Source organism: Phodopus roborovskii, unplaced genomic scaffold (genome assembly GCF_943737965.1).
Source record: "Phodopus roborovskii unplaced genomic scaffold, PHOROB, whole genome shotgun sequence".
Lineage (NCBI taxonomy): Eukaryota > Metazoa > Chordata > Mammalia > Rodentia > Cricetidae > Phodopus > Phodopus roborovskii.
Window position 1 is genome coordinate 28,147 of NW_026126358.1, and position 18,166 is coordinate 46,312.

Consider the following 18,166-nt stretch of genomic DNA (forward strand, 5'->3'; position numbering starts at 1 on the left):
CCCAGACAACCTATGGTAGGAAAGATAATATCTTAGGGACAATAGTTGTTATTTGAGCTCTCTGTATCCATGACAAGTTGGAATGGGTTCCCATATAGGATTTCAGAAAGGCAGAATGTGTTACAGAACTGTCAAAGCCACTCAGGGAAGCTTTATATGGAATTAGATGATGAGATCCATCTTTAACTACTTGGTGGCAGTGCACATGTTTAATATCAGAACTAAGGAGGCTGTCAGTAATCAAAAATTAAATACAATAATAAAACAAAACACATAAGGAAGAATCAGATTCACCTTAATATGAGTTGTACCATCTGGTGGTATTCTGCATGTATAAAGGGTATTGAAGGAGGAGGCTCTCCTTCTGTTGCTGCTTGCCCTAGTTACCACTACCAAGTTTATTATTTTACCAGCTTTAGAGCTTTCTCCTTTGGACTTTAAGAGTATAATGATGACCAGCTGAGACATGCACCCTGATGAACTAAACAACTGCTCTAGTCTTCAGATGCCCATTGTTAGGCAGCCATTTTTGCACTACCTGAACCACAGCCTATGAGACATTATAATAAATCCATGTATTACATACATGGAGAGATTCATCCTACCATCTTTGTTCATGCAGAAAACCTCAAATAATGCATTTAGTTTTTGCTTTCTTTTGATTTTAACCTGCTACTGAACATGTGTTGACTAACAATATTGCTCACAAATACAAACTTCCTAGTTTCATTTCTCTCCAAATAGTAAACCTTCTAGGAAGTCTACTGTTTTCATTACTATGCATTTTCAAAGCACTTGCTCTGAGTTCCAGGGATAAAACTCCTACATTCTTAGAGCCATCATCCAGCTTTCTAGGAGGGGAAAAAGCTACTATCTTGTTTGTCATCTGGATCCTGCTTCTCTTTCTTGATTTTAAGTGCCTGTGACAACCAGGTAAAAAGCAAATGCAGTTGACCTAAACACAATGTTAAGCCATGTAACAATTATCTCTTTTTGTATCTGCATATGTCTCTGTAGGAGTTTGGCTGCAAATCATGTCAAAGGAGAAACTCCTGATTTACAAACAGTCCCTAGACCCAACCTCATATCATAGAAGAGGTCACTCTCAGGCTGCTTATGGGGGAATTATTGGAGTGGTCTGCCAGATGGTCTAGTTTTCTTCTAGAGAAAATCATAGTTCAGTCAGAAGGGCAAGATGAGCCCAGAGGAGAACTGTTTGAAAAGGTAAACACTGTTTTGTTGAGGGGTTGACTGAGCAAGCAAGACATGTGTTTAGGTCCTGACCCACAAAGAAGGAACATAGCTCTTTCTCAAACCCACAAATGAACATAGTACAGCCATTATCAGCCTGGCGACCTAGACTTAGACCCTCAGGTATTGAGAATGAAATAGATCCCCTCCTTTAACATAATGAAGATGCTTTGGAGAGAATGCAATTGTCTGAATCCAGGGCATTTGTGGTGAGGTTGCTTCATGTCCTGTGCACACTACTACTCCCACCACATGGAGCTGGGGTTATCGGTCCCAAGGGTACTGTGGGCTTAATCACTGAAGTTCCCCAGATGAACTGATTTCTCCTCTTGATGTAATGCTTGAGTAGGCTGCTCATGAGCTGATCACATTGAAAGATAACTCCTACTGAATTCCTAAAAGCCTCCCAGTTCTTCCATCTACCCCCAAAAGGAGGGAACAGGAATCTATTCCTCATAAGAAGCTTACTAAGAATATAACAAAGGATAAGCAAGATGTCCCTTCCCCAAGTTTTATCTTTTCTTTTTTCAGCCTTTCCTCTATTCCTCATGTTCTGGACAAATACTCCAAGCACTGTCAGTGAATTGTGAACCTCTGTTTATTATTACTCATGTACTATTAAATAATTATTATACTAATTTTTCTGTGAAAACTTTAATTGCATTCCTGGCCTTACTTGCTGTTTCTTATTACTACTTAAATTCTTCAAATGTCAGTTTTAATCTGACCCTGAAAGAACTTAAAAATGGCAGTAACTTTGTAATGCTAAAGTCTGTTTTAGGATCCAGGTTGTGGTGGTGCTTGCCTTTAACCCCAGTACTCATGAGACTCAGGCAGGCAGATTTCTGTGAGTTTGAGAACAGTGCCATAAACAGAGATAGTCTCACTACAACTAAGGCTATTGCACAGGGAAACCTTGTCTTAAAATCTCCCAACAAATCTGTTTTAGGCTCTGTCCCCATTGACCATTAGCCAGAAAAGAATGCATGCTATCATTAAAGACATATTGTTTATTTATCTCTTAAGTCTATGGAGTTATTTCTATTTGGAAAGGCAAATCTAGAACAGCTGCACCTCCAGCATTTTGGAATTAGGTTTCTGAGACATGCTCACTCTTTTTCACATAGGTGTCCTTGATCCAGGTTGTTGCTTCCAGGGCAATGTCCTTGCTGATCTCTTGATTATCCCTTCTTAAATAAGTGAATGTATTCCTTCCGTACTTGTTTGTGGACCAAGCATCTTAAACTCTTTATTTGTGGATACCAATTATTTTTACAGAAATATTTAATAAGTAGAACTCATTAATCTGTAACACCTCAATTTGATTTAAAATATAACCCACTCCAAAATCACAAATGATCTAAAAATACCAGAAGATGAAAAATTATGTCCTTAGAATTTTAAAATTGTACATTTATGTCACGGAGTCAACTATCCATTGACTTTACAGGAAAACAAAAAATTCATGAGGATCATGTTTTCTGCCTTCAGAATAGAGTAAAATGAATAGTTTTTCTGAGTGTATTGCTAGGGGAAACAGGGTAGGTAATCAGCTGCTTAAGTTACCATCATGAAAAAGGCCCTACTTCAGGAAATATGATATTTTGAATGTGATTGTGCCTATGATGTCATAGGGAGTTGTATTATAAAAGGTAAGGCATTGCTGCAGTTAGGTTGGCATTTTGGGAAGAGGAGTGTCACTGATGATGGGTTTTCAGAGTTCCAATGCTCTGGATATGAGCAAGTGTGTAAGATGACGTCCTGTGGCCTGTGTATCAAGATGAAACCAGCATCACATTCTTCTTCCAATCATGTTTTCTCGTATGATGACAATGGACTTGACCTCTGAAAGTGTGAGTCATTCCAATTAAGTGTCTTCTATATAAGATCTCTCTTGAATAGTATAGTTGGGAATATCTCATCCCTGCCTGTCAATGGTGAGAACGTGGTTGGATTCCCTGACAGGAGAGTACTACTTAGGAGGCAGAGTCAAGCAGATCTCTGTTAGTTGGAGACCAGACTGATATATAAGACTAGTTCCAGGACAGAATACAAAGCCACAAAGGAACTCTTTCTCAAAACACAACAACAAGACTTGTGGAATATGTGTTTATACATAGCAATAAAAAAAAATCTCGGCGGGTCCACTCTGAGTTCCTGCCGGCAAGATCCTTGACCCCCCAAAACCAGACCTCTGCTAAGGAAACAGGCCTCAGCTGGAGAGTTCCAATTTCCAATGAGATCCGACTATCCTGCAAAACCTTCCCAAGATTCAGCTCAGCCTTTGTCATCTTCCACCAGCTATTGGCCAGAGGTGAGTATGGGCCCAATAGGGGCTGCCTCTCCCCTACAACCTCTCCCTCCCCTCCCCACCCCGAACTCCCTGGATTGGCCCCTGATCCTGCTGCTCTTGTGTCCTGTCCACATGGAGAACACCCTTGGAGCTCTGATACACCCCCACCCATCCCCACCGCGAGCCTGCCCACACTAACCTGTGCCCTACCCTACCCACCGTCCTGCTGCTCTGGTAGAACACTGGGAGAGAGGGTGGAGCTAACTGTCCACCCAATTTTGGAGACTTCTAAGAGAAAGTCTGAACAAATGAGACCTGCCTATCCACACAGGACCAACTGTAATTTCCACCTGCTTGGTTTCTGACCCCACCTCCAGTCCTCTGCTGGAGACCTGGACCCCTCCTAGAAATCCGCCTATCTTTGAGTTCCTGCAGCAAGATCCTTAACCCCCAAATCTGGGCCTCTACTAAAGAAAGAGGCATCAGCTGGAGAGATCCAGTTTCCAGTGATATCCAACTATCCTGCAAAACCTTCCCAAGTTTCAGCTCAGCGTTTGTCTTCTTCTACCATCCATTGGCTAGAGCCATTGGCTCCTGGCATCTTCTACTGGATCCTCAGCCCTGACCCGATCCTTGTGTCCCTGTCTGTGGAGAGACTTTCTAGAGGGCTTGGACCACACAGAGCTACAGATATTGAATCTCTGACCCACATAAGCCCACCGGGGAAGTACCATACAGAGAAGGGGAGACCTCTCCAACACATACTGGAAGAAGCTATGGGAAGAAAGCAATACAATAAAACACTTAACAAGAGAAAGACAAGCATAACACAACCAGAATCTAAGAAATTTACACCAACTAGAATGGAACACAACAACAAAGCAGAGGAAGCAGAAGGAAAGGACTAAAAATTACCATCATAAAAATGATAGAGGCCCTCAAAGAAGATGTGAGAAAATCCCTTAACGAAATGGAGGAAAAAACAAACAAAAAAGTGGAAGAAATGAACAAATTAATTAAGGAAAGTACAGAAAGCCAAGAAAAAACAATTAAGCAGGTAAATCAAACGGTTCAAGACTTGAAAACTGAAATAGAGAAAATAAAGGCAACACAAACTGAAGGAATGCTGGAAATAGAAAAACTGGGCAAAAAAATCGAGAACTACAAACACAAGCATAACCAACAGAATTCAAGAGATGGAAGAGAAAATCTCAGACACAGAAGATAAACTAGAAGAAATAGATTCATCGACCGAAGAAAATCAGGAATCCAACAAATCCTTAACACAAAACATCCAGGAAATGTGGGACACCATGAAAAGGCCAAACCTAAGAATAGTAGGCATAGAGGAAGGTGAGGAAGACCAGCTCAAAGGTGCTGAAAACATATTCAACAAAATCATCAAGGAAACTTTCCAAATCTGAAGAATGATATGCCCATGAAAGTACAAGAAGCACACTGAACCCCAAATAGGCTGGACCAAAGAAAAAAGACCCCTTGATATATAATAATCAAAACCCCTAGCATACAGAATGAAGAAAGAATATTAAGAGCAGCGAAGGAAAAAGGACAGGTACATATAAAGGAAGACCTATCAAAATTACACCTGACTTCTCCATGAAAATCCTCAAGGCCAGAAGGTCCTGGATAGATGTTCTAAAAGTATTAAGAGAACATGGACGCCAGCCTAGGCTCCTTTATCCAGCAAAACTCTCAATCATTATAGATGGAGAAAAAAAACATATTTAATGACAAAACCAGAATTTCCCAATATGTATCTACAAATCCAGCCCTACAGAAAGTAATTGAAGGAAAACTCTAACCCAAGGAATGTAACTAAGCCCACAAAAATGTAGGCAACAGATCATCCAACTACACCAGAAACCAAGGGTAAAGTAGAAATAATATATTCACAATACCACTGCCAAAAACAAACTTAAATCAAACAAGCATCAACAATCAATGATCCTTACTCACCCTCAACATTAATGGTCTTAACTTATCTATAAAAAGACACAGGCTAACAGAATGGATACGAAGACGGAATCCATCCTTCCGCTGCATACAAGAAACACATCTAAGCTTCAAAGATAGACATTATCTCAAGGTAAAGGGTTGGGAAAAGATTTTCCAATCAAATGGAAATAAGATGTCTAACAAGTTAGACTTCAAACCAAAATTAGTCAAAAGAGATGAAGATGTTCATTTCATATTCATCACAGGAGAAATCCATCAACACAAAGTATCAGTCCTGAACATCTATGCCCCTAATACAAAGTCACCCACATTTCGTAAAAGAAACACTACTAAAACTCAAAACTCACATAAAACCTCACACACTTATAATATATATATATATATATATATATATATATATATATATATATATGCCAAATGAATAATATATAGTATGGAAAGAGGTAATGTACCTCTCTCAGGACAATGAAATGAATTGAAAGATATTTAGTGTCCCCACTTTGAGGATATTTGTTGAGACTGAAACAAATTTAAAATGTATCAGTTTTCCAACTTCATTGGAAAGATACCAATAAGCTCACACTGCAGAAAAGCCCTGTGTGTATTGGGATGTGTGAATACTTCCATTTGTCTTTGTATATTAGGCCAGTGTAATATGACTCCCACTACAGGAAAACTTATGAATGCATTAAGTGTGATAATGCTCTGAATTCCTCCAGTTACTTACAATTAGGTGAAAAATATCCCATAAAAAATGCCATAAATGTGGGTCATGAATTAAGGTCTCTATCTATCACAGTTATCCTCTTTCTCCCTCTCCCTCTCTCTTTCTCTGTTTCCCTTTCTCTTTCTTGTTTTACATTTCCATAAGAGTTCCCACTCCGACCCTCAATCCCTCTCTTCCACCACCTATGCCCCCTGACCAACCTCCTATCACACCCGCCCACCACTCCACATGTTGATGCCTTCCTGGAGGGGTCTTCTAAATCTGTCAAGTCATTTGGAAGAGGGACTAGGCCCTCCCTCCTGCCTCTAGGTTGAAGGAGTATTCCTCCATGGACAACATACTCCCCAAGTTCTTTTATGTATCACGGATACATCCTGGTTCCACTATCTGGGGTCTTTTAAGTGGTTACAATTACCTTGATAGCCACGCTAGACAAAGGCACAACTAAGAAAGAGTACTAGAGACCAATATCCCACAAGAACATTGATGCAAATATACTAAATAAAATACTCGCAAATTGAATTCAAGAAAATATCAGAGAAATCATCCATTGTGACCAAGTAGTTTTCATTCGAGGCATGCAGGGATGTTTCAAAATATGAAAATCTATCAATGTCATCCACCATATAAACAAACTGAAAAAGAAAAACCACATGATCATCTCACTAGATGCTGAATATACCTTTGAAAAAATCAAACACCTTTTCATGAAAAATCTCTTGGAGAGATCACAGATGACAGGAATATACCTAAACATTATAAAAGCAGTATACAGTAAACCAGTAGCCCACATCATACTGAATGGAGAGAAGTTTAAGGCAATTTCTCTAAAATCAGGTACATGACAAGTTTTCCCACTCTCTCCATATCTCTAAAATATTGTACTTGCATTTCTAGCTAAAGCAATAAGACCATAAGAGTAGATCAAGGGGATACAAATTGGAAAGGACAAAGTCAGACTGCCACTATTTCCAGGTGATATGAGAGTTTACATAAGCGATCTGAAAAACTCTCCCAGAGAACTCCTACATTTGATAAACACATTCAGGAAAATAAAAAGTACAGGATTAACTCAAGAAGAATCTTTTACAATAGCCACAAACAACATAAATTATTTTGGGGAAATTCTTACCAAACAAGTGAATGACCTATATAGCAAGAAGTGTGTGTCTTTAAAGAAATAAATTGAAGAAGATTCCATAAAATGGAAAGATGTTCAATGTTCATGTATAGGTAGGATAAACATAGTAAAAATGGCAACCTTGACAAAAGCAGTCTTTTAATGTAATCCCCATCAAAATCCTATCACAATTCTACACTGAGATTGAAAGAAATAATAGTAAACATTGTATGGAAAAACAAAAGACCCAGGGTAGCCAAGATAACCATGTACAATAAAGAAACTTCAGGCATCATCACCATGCTAGACTTCAAGTTCTAATACAGATCTGTAGTCCTGAAAACAGCTTGGTATTGTCACTGGTAGTTCAATAAAATTGAATAGGAAATCTGGATAGTAACCCATACACCTCCGAACACCTGATTTTGACAAAGCCACTGAAATTATTCAATGACAGTAGTAAAGTATCTTCAACAAATGGTGCTGGCACAACTGGATGATGGCATGTAGAAGACTGCAGGTAGAACCTTGTCAATTGCCATGCCCAAATCTTTAGTCCAAATGGATCAAAGATTTCAACATGAATCCAGCCACACTGAAGGTCTTAGAAGAGAAAGTGGAGGTACCCTTTAAATAATTTGTACATGGGCTTGCTTCCTGAAAATAATACAAGTAGCACAGACATTGAGAAAGACATTTAATAAATAGGAAGTTCTTGAAATGTGAAAAGATTTGTAAGACAAAGAACAAAGTTGACAAGACCAAATGGAAACTCACCAAATGGTAAATGATCTTCACAAACCCTACAAAATACCAAATCACCCGATTAAAAATGGGGTACAGGACTGAATAGAGAATTCTCACTAGAGGCAAACAGACTGGCTGAAATACACTTAAGAAAGTGATCAACATCCTTAGCCATCAGAGAAATGCAAATCAAAACAACTCTGATATACCCATGTGTTGCTGTCAGAATGGCAAAAATTAGAAACACCAATGAGAGCTTATGCTGGAGAGGATGTGGAAAAAAAGGAACATTCCTCCACTAATGGTGGGAGTGCAAACTTCTGAAGCCATTTTGTAGATCAGTGTGGCAGTTCCGCAGGAAAATGGGAATCAGTCTACCACAGTTACCAGCAATTCTGCTATCAAGCATATAGCCAAATGATCCACATCCATGCAACAAAAGCATCTGTTCAACTACGTTAATAGCAGCATTAGTTGGAAATTGTAGGAACCTAGAAGAAACCTAGTAGTGCCTCAAGTGAAGAATGGATAAAGGGAAATGTCCCATTTACACAATGGAAATCTACTCTGTGGGAATAAAAAAATATAATAAATAAAAATTAAAAAACAATGAAATCTTGAAATTCGCAGGCAAATGGATAGACCTGGAAGAAACCATCCTCAGTGATGTAGCATATTCATAAAAAGAGAAACATGGTATGGACTCAATCATAGGTGGATTTTAGACATAGAGAACATCACCAGTCTATATTTCAGACATCCAAAGAAACTAGTATACGAGGAGGAACCTAAGAGATTCGTACAAGGTCCCTCACAGAATGGGAAAGTAAGAAGGTCTACTGAGCCTATTAGGAGTGGGTGGGTGTTGTCAGTTACTAGAGAGGGAATTAGAAGCAAGAGATATTAGGTAAGGAGAACATGTGGGACTAGAAAAATTTTGTTGGGTAACAGACTAGAGCAAAAATAGACAGACACAGAGAGAGAGAGATCCCATAATAGAGGAAGCCTCATGAGTTTGAAAAGAAAGATAATTCTAGAAAAATGTCCAGAGACCTACAAGTATGGCCACACATAACAATCTGAGCAACAGTGGAAAGTCTACCTTATATGCACTTCCCTCATAAGGAGATTGATAACTAACTTATCTGCCAAAATAGAGCCCTGTTTTCATAACTTACGTAGACATAAGCAGATATCTACAGCTAATCACTGAGGTGAACTCCTGTAATGCAGCTGCAGAGAGGTTAAATGATAAGAAAATGGGTCAAGACCAACCTATAAAGTAATCGACAGAGACAGCTGACCTGAACAAGGGAGAGTTCATGAACCCCCAACTGATATTTGGGACAACAGCTTTATACTGCATCAGACAACCTTAATGTGGGTCCTAGTTAGAATGCCTGGGTAGTCTAAGGGACCTCTGATAGTGGAACAAGGATCTATCCCTAGTACATGAAAGGACTTTTGGAGCACATTCCCCATGAAGGGATACTCCCTTAGCCTAGAGGCAGGGGGAGGGTTATAGTAATAATGGAGAGTTATTGTGATAATGGAGACCCACTCAGAGTCCTAGCTGTTCCTTTCCTTTTTAAAGCAAATCAATCCACATGTCCAGTGGAGAAAACATATTCTGACTATTTTTTCAGTGCCTATAAAGAAAAAGGAACATTTTTTTTTTTTTTTACTCCTCCTTGGGTTTGCTGTTTGTTTGTCTTCACTGTTTAATTTTAATATTATTATGTTTTCTCCTTGATTTGTGGAGTCACACCATCACATTTATGTCATGTCCTTTCCATTAATAAAACTTTAAAATTGTGATAATCCAAACAAGATCTAAAATCTTCAACACTAGCGGTGAGTAGGTATATGCAGGAAAATCGAAAAGGCATCTATCTAACAGGTGATGTAGAAGGGTTTCTGAGTATGGGATGAAATAGTCCTCCCACTGAAATAAGACAATTAACATCAATTTTAGATAAGTTATACTATAGCAAAACCTTCATTATATTTGAAACAATAATACATGCCTTTTCTTTAGCATATGTATGGCCACTTTACCAGTAATTATTGTTATGCAATCTAAAATACATTCACTAAAATATCTTCCCTTAGATAGCAAATATTACCTACTCAGTTTTTTGTTCTAGCAAATATTACCTACTCAGTTTTTTGTTCTAGCTTCATTTGTTTATTCATGATTGCTTCTTCTTTTCTACCTGCCTTTCCCCAATCACTTTAAATCCTTTATATTTTAATATTATTTCCTTCTCATATGCATTTATTAATTTTACTTTTATAAATTTCTTCACTTCTTTAATTCTTTCTTTATTCCTTTTTTCTACCATCCTTCTTTCCTTGCCCCCCCTTGGGAATGTCTTTTTAAAAACAAATATGGTATTACTTTTTCATTTTTTATTTGAATTTGAAACAAGTTTGTTTTACATGTCAATTCCAGTTCCCTCATCTACCAATCCTCTTCCATTTCCCCCACCCAACCCCATCCCACCATGATGATGCTCCCAAGAGAGGGTGAAGCCTTCCACAGGAGACTTAAATGTGTGTCATATCATTTGGATCATTGCCTAGGGCCTCCCCCATATGTCTATGGGGAGATAGGCTCCAAAAGTTTCTTCATATATTAGGGATAAATACTGATCCATTACTAAAGGCCCCATAGATTGCCCAGTCCTCCTAAATAACACCTACATTCAGGGGCCTGTTACACTCATATTCTGGTTTCCCAGCAATCAGACTGGGTTTGCATGAGTTATGCTTTGTTCAGGTCAGCTTATTTTGTGGATTTTTTCAGCCTGGTCTTGAAACATTTGCTCATCACTCCTCCCTCTCTGTAAGTGTATTCCAGAAGTTTGTCTCAGTGTTTAGCTTTGGGTGTCTGCTTCTGCTTCCATCAGCTATTAGGCGAAGGCTCTAGGATGGCATATAAGGTAGTCATTAATCTTGTTACCTTGGAAGGGGATTAAAGATAGCCTCTCCACTAGTGCTTACATTGTTTGTTGTTTTCATTATTGTAGGTCTCAGGGAATTTTCCTAGTGCCAGATTTCTCCTTAAATCTATAATGGCTCCCACTTTTAGGTTATCTCTTTTCTTCTTCTAAAATATTCTTTGCCTGTCATCATCTTCCTATTCCTTCTTGACCACATTTACAGGAAAGGAAACCAGGATACACTACAAAACAAGAGGTGTCATCTGCTCTGTGTCCAATAGATGCTTGTCCATGTCTTTATGAGCTGAGTAACCATCATTGAACATGCTGTGTGCCAAATCAAAACAACTTCACACATCAGATCTCACTAGATGGTGAATGCAGCAGAAACTGGAACTTCCCTAGCAGAATTTTTCTTAAAATTAGCACCAACAAAGCAGCAACTTTTTGAAATCACAGGGTTACATCTACTCCTAGTCAGTCCTTATTTACTTGGGCAATGCACTTTCAAGGAACTGACTAGACTTCCCTTCAACAGAATTTTTGCCTTCCCCATAAAGTTAATAGAAAGAAATACATTAAAATTCAAACACAGTTTGCATTTACATGCAAAATAATATTCTAAAGAAAATCTTCCAAGATTTACACCCACCTAAATGCACAAGCTTCATCAAAGACATTATATTAAGTCCTTCATAAAGAAGCCTTCCTTAACAAAAGCACCCTTCAAAAGCAAAAAAAAAAAAAAAAAAAAAAAAACAAAGAAAAAAGGGAGCATATTCAATGTAATGCCTGTGGCAAATAAACGGGAATTAGAACAATCAAATAAATCATCAATGGCTATAAATATAGTGCATAAATCTGGGCACATTTGGGGCATTATTCCAAAATTATTCTAAGTAGAACCCAATTTTTAAGTCTTTTTATATTTTACAAAATATGTCATGAACTATATAAATTCAATTATGTTCAGAATAAAACAACTCTTTATTTAACAAGTAGAACATTGCTCAAGTGAAAGGAATTAAAATTTTGTCATAGAAGTAAGTCAGAAAATTAGAAAGGAGGCTGAACTCATAAATAAGTAAAGCATAAACAGCTTAACATTAGTGGTCTGACAGAATTTATTTGTTCACTTTTTAAAGAGAGATTTCTTTTAAAAGACACATTTCTTAAAACATCCTAAAGAGTGGTTAATTTTTTTTTCATAATACTGTTCATGCTGCTGATTTAAGAGCTGCTACATACAAGCCAGTAACCAATTTTCATGGTCAGACGTGGTATTATGTCAGTGCAAAAGTAGAGGTGGTCACATCAGCTTTTCATCAGGAGAAATTTCTCTGTGGCATCAGAAATCAGAAGGCTGCACCAAGTCTCCTGATAAACTAATGACTATTAAAACAAAACAAAAACTAGAACAATCTTTATGAACTTACTAGATGCCACTTCCTTATATTTAAACATCAACTTTGATTATGCTAAAAGCATGATCAAAAACAATGTGGTTATTTGTAGTGGGATATTCACATTGTCTCTTTCTGTGGCACTGACCATGCCCATTGGGGGGTGGAGCCAGGGGCAGAAGGAACCTGTGGAAGGAGTTCTGAGGAGGAGCAGGGGGAACACTCTCTTGCTGATGGGTCAAGGAGAGGAGAGCATCTGGTGAAACTTGCTGGTGTTCATCTGTCTAAGTTGTAAGTTATTTCTCCCTGAATAAACATCTATTCGGCCTATTTGTTTATCCTCATCCTTATTTGACCACAATATCTGGTGTCAGAAGTGGGATACGAACACATGCCTCCATTCACTGACCACGCCCATTGGGGGTGGGGCCACAGAAGGAGACAAAGTGAATATCCCACTACAGTTATTGTTTTTTTCTTTGACAAAGTTCATTTTGTATAAATCAGTTGCATCTTGCATCAGCATTTGTTCTCAAACTATGAGGTTCTGTAAGAACTGAGAACATATAATAGTAGGGTTACTCCTGCATTGTATGCACACTGATTCCAAGACACTAACGCATATAACTTAGCAATGAAAACACTCGATTCAAGCGATTTATACGCAGGAACTCCGGCAAGTTAAACCAACAGAATCATAGCTGCCATAAAACTGTATCTATTTCCTACCAGGTGTAGGCTTCAAGTCACTGAGTTAACATTCAAATCTCATATCCATAGATTCATTCAATCTTTTGTTATCATTTTTACTGGCAGCTAAAAATGTCTGTAACGAATAAGGTTTTTCCTCCTGCTGCCAGCCTTGTCCCGCCGCTGCGCCAGCCCGAATTAACACACTGATACTCTGTATTTGATATTATGCTGTTGGTCAGTTACTAGTTTCTTATCGGCTAGCACTGTTTTAAGTATTAACCCATTTCTATGTATTTCCAAGTGGTCTTACCTAGAGTGGATGAACGGCAGTTCTGTTTTCTCCAGACTCTCCATCTTGACTCCTCTTTCCTACTTCCCTCTATCCTCCTTGTCTCCTAGTCCCTCCTACCTTCCTTCCCTATTGGCCAACAGTGCTTTATTCATTAATCAGTATGAGAAACATATATACATAATGGCTTCTCCCATTATCTCCTCTTTTCTGTCTAAAATGAAAAGAAGTGTTTTAACCTTAACATAGCAAAATATATAGCACAACAGTTACCAAGTAAGAATCACAGTTAACAATAATTAGTCCATTAACATTTAGCATGATTTGAAGAAAATATTCCATCACCTATCCTATCTTTGTGTGTCTAAAGTCCTATATGTACCTAATCTTTAAGCTTAACTAAGGAACACTATAACCATAACTATCTGTCTTCAACTCCATCAAAGACAACAGAAGGATAATATATAAAGTCTAGAAATGACGGAGACATCTCGCCTTGTCAGTCACCTGAAGTTTTTCTGTAATCTTCCATCTTCAGCCCATATTCCATAGTGTGTCTGGAAGACTCTTCAGTAAAGCAGGAAACTTTAAACTGTCTTCTTGTACTGGCAATCCGTCAGTAATTTTCTCTGTCTGGCACTCTTCCATGAAGCAGGAACTCTGCAGCAATTTCCATCTTGAATGAGAAGTCACTTTTTGTGGGTCGTGAAAGTCCAGTTTATACAGCATAAAGTCATACAGTCCCGACAAGAGCAGTATCTTGTTCAAATGGCTAGTCTTGCCATACTGAAAGCAAACTTCATAACCCATTTCTTCGATGTCCATCTTCGTTTCTGATGCAGGTGGTATTGCCCGGAGCAGTTATGTCTCACTGTCAAGAAAAACCCTAATCCATTTTAAATGCCATATTCTGTAGGTCTTTGAAAGGTTTGAAGAATTCCTATCTCTCTCAAATATATCTCTGTGTATCTTTAAAAACCTAACTAACTTAACTCTAAGCTTTGACTATCCTAGGTAATTATTTATAATCTGTAATACATTATACATACAATATACATTACATTTATAAGTGAGCTATATAAACACAATACCTAAACAAGAGGAGAAATTTACATATCACAAAATTGACCTTAAATTTGGATCAATAAATGAAAATACATTCCAAAGCAAAGTAATCATATCTATACCATAATCCCCTTTTTGCCTTTAAAAACATATTGGTTGTGATCATTAACCATTTATGACCAACCCCATTAAAATGAAAACAAATATTTATAAACAATATTTTGGAATTTGGGTGTTGTTCTTTCCAAATTACTTCCTGCTGATAGGGGGCGCTGTCATAGGGATCCTAAGAAGATACAGAAATCCTGGCTGTAGTCTGCAAGGCTGGCTTGTTCAAGCTGTTTTAAATGTAGGATCACCTGGTATGCTGTTTCAGGGGGTCTGGCTTGCTCAAACGACATTAGTCTGGAAGGGATCCAGAGCTTTTCATTTTCTGTGGAAACAAAAATAGAAATCCTTTTCCCCAGTAACTTGTACTTGAACTTAAATTTTTGAGTCAAAGCATTTTTAAAATATATAAATTGGATTGATCCAGCACCATTTGTTTTAACAGTTGTAATTTCCTAAGCAGTCAAAAGATACAAAGACAATATAACACCATATAGTAACCAGATTCTCTCTGAGTTTTCATCTTTACGTGGCTTTATTATTACTCTGTTTTTTTTACATTTTATTTTTTGAGGCAGGGTTTCTCTATGTAACTCTTATCTGTCCTGGAATTTACTCTGCATACCTGGTTTACTTTGAAATGACAAGAGATCTGCTTACCTCTGTCTCTCAAATTCTGGGATTAAAGTTGTGTGCCACCACACCCAGTTCTTCTTTGTCTTTTTAATACCATTTAATTTTTTCCCTACGTCTATGTATATTTTAAAACACAATGAAAACCTTTAGACGTTTTTCTTAATATGATTTTGTCTTTACTGTAAATGTTTATATTTTTCTGGCCATGTGTCTTTTATCTGGTAAACAACAATATTGCTGAAATGAAAGTCATATTTTTCCTGCTGTGGTTTACCAAAGATGGCAGCAGGTACTTTTTCCGCCAGCACTGAAAGTTGTGCCCACGGCCTTGGTCTGCACTGTCATTCAGCAAACATGCTGCCGGCTTGGAGATGTGGTCGCTGCCATTGCCATCTCTCATACACAGCAATACATTGTTAGCTGCGATTCTATAAAGCCATGTGGTTTTTTTGCGGCTTTTGCTGAGTCAGGAACCTTCCCTTAAAAGAGCCGCACAAATATCTAATTGTCTCTCACAAAGCAGAGTCCAACGAAGAAAAACACTGCTACCAAAAAACCTAGTTTGTCTCTGTTCTAAAACCTTTTTAAGCTTTTGTTAAATTTTAAGTGGGCACCATATGTAAGGAGTGTGGTTTTTTCTGCTGCTGCCAGTCTTGTCCTGCAGCCGCACCAGCCCCAATTAACACACTGAGACTCGGTATTTGATATTATGTTGTTGGCCAGTTACTAGTTTCTCATTGGCTAGCTCTGTTTTAAGTATTAACCCATTTCTATGTATTTCCATGTCGTCTTACCAAGAGCAGAGGAACTGCGGTTCTGTTCTCTCCAGACTCTCCATCTTGACTCCTCCTTCCTAATTCATCTATCCTCCTTGTCTCCTAATCCCTATTATCTTTCTTTCCTATTGGCCAACAGTGCTTTATTCATTAACCAGTATGAGAAACATATTTACATAGTGGCATCTCCCATCAAATGTCATTACTGGGGACCCTGTGACATTGGTACACTGGTACTGGTACTTGTGTTACGCACAGCATTGCTGGTCACATTAACACCCAATGTGAGTCTGCTCTGCTCCAAGGCCTTTGCTGGAACAGCAAATGCCTCCAGCTTTTTCTCCCCATTGGCCATGTAGGAGTTCTGGCAGACACAACATCTGCAATGTACGCAGGCTCTCTGGTTAAAGTAACAACGGCAGCACTGTCTGCTGCATGTAAGATTACTTGGATATTGCATATCATGCCCACATTTACATCCTTTCCTTCCCTGAGGCTTTTTGTACACAGTCATGGTAGGACTTCCTGGCATGACATGATGATTAAGAATCTTTGCCTTTCCTGCCTTGTCTTTTTTAAGAATACCTGGCTTGGGTTTAGAGTGGGATTTCTAGGATCCATGTTCATGACTATTTTTCATGCTTTTAGTAGATAAAAGTACACTTTTAGTGGTCTTGGGTGTTATGCCTCCATTGGAAACTGTAGCTATAGGTTGAAGGATGATTTTCCTTTCATTCTTCACCGTCACAGGAGCAGAAGCCCCAAGTGTTATGCCTCTGATAATGGTAGAAATTGGAAGTGGCTGAACTTTTTCACTGTCAATTTCAGATCTGGTTCTTTTTCGATTCAACTTTGCTACCTTTGGAGTTGCTGCTGTACTTGCTAACACATGAGGTGTAGAGCTGGTAGACATAAAAATATTATGGTTAAGAGACTTGCAAGAAAACTTCAAAAAAGTTTCATTGGATACAGTGGCTTCCAAATTTGTATACAAATTAGGACATCTAACTTCTGTATTTGAAACAGTCTCCAAACTGCGGATTACTTCCTCATCACTCAGCAAAAAAGAGTCACCAGGTTTTGTCTCTTCACTGAAACTCCAGATATCAATAACTGTGGAGCACAAATCAGTGGTTACCATGTCACAGACAGGTGACAGGCTCTCAGACAGGTACTCAGTTTTTATATCAACAGTATTACACATGTCAATCATATTTGGATGTTCGGGTGAGGAGATATTTATACCAAATCTATCTATTGAAAGTCCTTTGTAATTAGGCAAACCATTGACAACAGAACTGTCAATAGCAATGCTGAGGGTGCTTTCAGATGTTGGAGATAAATTAGCATGGGGATCTGCTGTGGGTTATAAGGTTGAAGGTAAAGGGGAATGTGTCAAAGACAGAGTGAAGGATGAGTCTGAAGGTTTCTCTGTGTCCTCACAAAACAATGATCCTTCATTGAGTAAAGCTAAAATATCAGAAGAACAGTCAACTGCTTCTCTTATGTCCTGTGCCAGTCTTGTCTGGGTTATATATTCACATAGTTTCTTGTAGCAGTTTACTAGGATGCTTAACTGCTTGTTTTCCTCAAAGTGCTCATAGTCTATGCACCAGCTACATGAAGGTTTCATCATCATTTTCTTGCCTTTACAAGTTTTGCAGACATTGTGTTGACAGGTGGATTTGGTGGGTGCAATAGGATCTTGTAGCAAATGTCCACAAACACAGCAAGAGAGGGACTGTCGCAAGTAAGGCAGGATACTGATAATCTCTTGAAATGCCTTGGGGTCTCCAGGGTCATGATTGAGCACTAGGCTGCTGGCGGAAATTTAGAGAGCAGTAACATTCACAGGGTTCATTGCCAAAACTTGAACACCAATGGCTCTCAGTTGAAAAAAAAATCCGGATGCAAGTTTCTGAGCAGCCAGGGAACAATGTCGAGTTTACAACTATTAGGAGAAATCTGAGCCACACCACTGGCCAAAGAAGCAACTAAAATCCATGCGAGTGTGCCAAGCTAAAGCTTCCTCCTACACATGGGGCCTCGGTGCCCCTCCTCTGTCCCTTAGTCCTGCAGACCAAAGAGAGAGGAAACTAGTGAGCAACCAGCTTTCAAGTTCAACCAAGGTGGCCA

General features: G+C 38.5%; 1 pseudogene; it reads right to left on the minus strand.

Moving 5' to 3' along the window:
- Positions 1 to 13,217: 13,217 nt before the first annotated feature.
- LOC127218701 (E3 ubiquitin-protein ligase MSL2-like) lies at positions 13,218 to 17,891 on the minus strand (annotated as a pseudogene).
- Positions 17,892 to 18,166: the final 275 nt, after the last annotated feature.